At 29.1% G+C, this 2,318-nt stretch overlaps 1 long non-coding RNA gene across 1 annotated transcript in view; it reads right to left on the bottom strand.

Moving 5' to 3' along the window:
* The window catches only part of LOC110267384, an 11,353-nt gene that overhangs the window by 1,686 nt on the left and 7,349 nt on the right, over positions 1-2,318 (bottom strand). The window lies entirely within an intron of this gene.

Here is a 2,318-nt window from a genome sequence, read left to right as displayed (position 1 = left end):
ATAAAATATAGAAAAAAAAAAGATGATAGAAAATAGAATATAAAATATTATTTGAATATTCTAAAAAAGTGAAAGAAAAATTAAATATCATTCTAGAAAAATGAAAGGCATGAAGACTATTATATAGTAATGGAAACGCAAAGTTATATGTAAGCACAAATAATGTATTTTAATATGATTAATTTCACCTCAAATCATATACTTGATATAGTAATAATTAATTATAATTAATTGTAGTTGATTTGGTTTAACCAATTAAATAAAATAAAAATATTCTCAAGATGAAACTACATTTATCATTTTTCTCATTATTAGTTATAATTGATTTAGGATTTAGTGTGATATATGCATTAATTAAATCAATTAGTTATATAATTTATTTATTATAATTGATTTTTATCTTTGATAAAATATTTAATTAATTTAAATTATATAATTTAGCAAATATTATGAAATTAAAGTTGGTTTTTAAATATTACAAAAGTTTGATAAATGAAAAATGTCTCAAATTTTCCTGATCTTTAGATAGAGAAACACAAATATTTTTATTTTTTTAATTTTTTTAGGATTATTATGTCGAGATTCACATTTTGTTTTTGTATTTAACGGATGAATCTTTAAATATTTTGGCAAAACTATTCTTAAAACCTGATAAACAAAGCATGAGTATAGAGGCGGGTAGGCAGCCAGCTAGGTCCACAAATTGCAATGAACTAAATATTAATAAGACTAGATTGGACATGACCAAAAAAAAAATAAGACTAGATTGGAGGAGTGAAGAGAATAATTGAATAATGACCTAGTCTTTCTCTTCTCACTTAAAGATTGAGTTGAGTATTACCGGTTGTAACTGATAGAAAAAATTTTATAATTATTGCTGCAACATATAGTAAACATATGAGGATCGGAATGTATTATGTAATACCTAAAATTAGAGATTATCTAATTTATGTGACCAAAAAAATGAAATAAACATTCACATTGCTTTAGTACAGGATTTTATAGGGCCTAGTTAGCCTGGTCCATATGTGCTTTTTTTTTCCCTCTACTTTTTCCTTTTAAATTATTATTGTTCTAATTTGTTATTAGACAAATTTTTGGTGCCTTTTAATTTGGTACCAAATTTATTAAATTTATTTTTTAAGATAAAAATTATTTCATTTTATAATTTTAAATTAAATATTAAATATTTTATTTTTTTAATAAATTAGATACTATTTTTTAAACACAGTAATAATTACTTTATATTGGTTGTTTATGCCTTAAAAATTAAAAAATAAAATTTTGATATTTACTACCGATATTAAACTCTCTAATTGTTGTTAATTAGCCCATATCAATACATTTGTTATTAATACATGCGCCTAAAGCAAGCTAATAATGGATTGGGCAACAAAATTGAAAAAAAAAAAAGAACAGAAAAATTTATTGAAAATCACCAAATCGGGAATCACCTTCTGGTTGAATGAAAGAATCTAAGGGCGGGAAAGAAGTTGACGGCGAAATTTAAAGTACGAAGACGACAACAACGACTAATTTTGGGACTGGCTACTTTTTCCATCGGCAACGACAAACGCGAGAAGGCGCACGACTAAATGCGAGACGGTGAGGAGACATGGAGCGACGATGACGACCAGTTCCAGGACTGCTGCTACTGCCCCGGCGACAACGAGCTCAGAGAAGACGTGCGAGCACGACTGAGTGCGAGATGGTGACGACTGGTGACACAGAGAGCGACGAGAACCTTAAATGCGAGTTCGGAGACGAGAGAAGGAGAAAGTTTGAGATTGCAAGAGCTAGTGAGCAGAGAGATGAGAGAGTTCGAACTTTAGTGGAAAAGAGAGACGAAAAAGACGCTAAGGCCTAAAGGATATGAGTTTTTTGGGGTCATATTCAAAGAGTAGTGAGACATTGAAATTAGACTTGGACTTGGGTTAGGGTAAGGATTTAGGGTTATGATTTTTTTTGTTCAGACACCTACTTATATTTTTTAATTTTTATGAATTTAAATGTTTGCGAATAAAAAAATTAAAATATATATATATATATATAATATGCCCCAAGATAAAGTAATAAAAACAATGCATATAGTAGGTGGACTGAAAAGAAGGCATGAGTATGTAAAAGGGTAGAAATTCAAGGGTAGCTAGGAATATATTGTAGTTGTATAGGTTGTTTTAGGTGTCTAGTGGGATCCGAGGTTGATCAAGGACTCAAATTTTAAGCCCACTTAGCCATATACATCCTTACCTTCACCCTAACCCCATTACAACCCATGAATAAGACCTCATGATACTTGTAAGCATGCATTAAGTAAT

Source organism: Arachis ipaensis, chromosome B10 (genome assembly GCF_000816755.2).
Source record: "Arachis ipaensis cultivar K30076 chromosome B10, Araip1.1, whole genome shotgun sequence".
NCBI lineage: Eukaryota > Viridiplantae > Streptophyta > Magnoliopsida > Fabales > Fabaceae > Arachis > Arachis ipaensis.
Note: the sequence above shows the minus strand (reverse complement) of the source record. Positions and strands in the feature narration are given on the sequence as shown.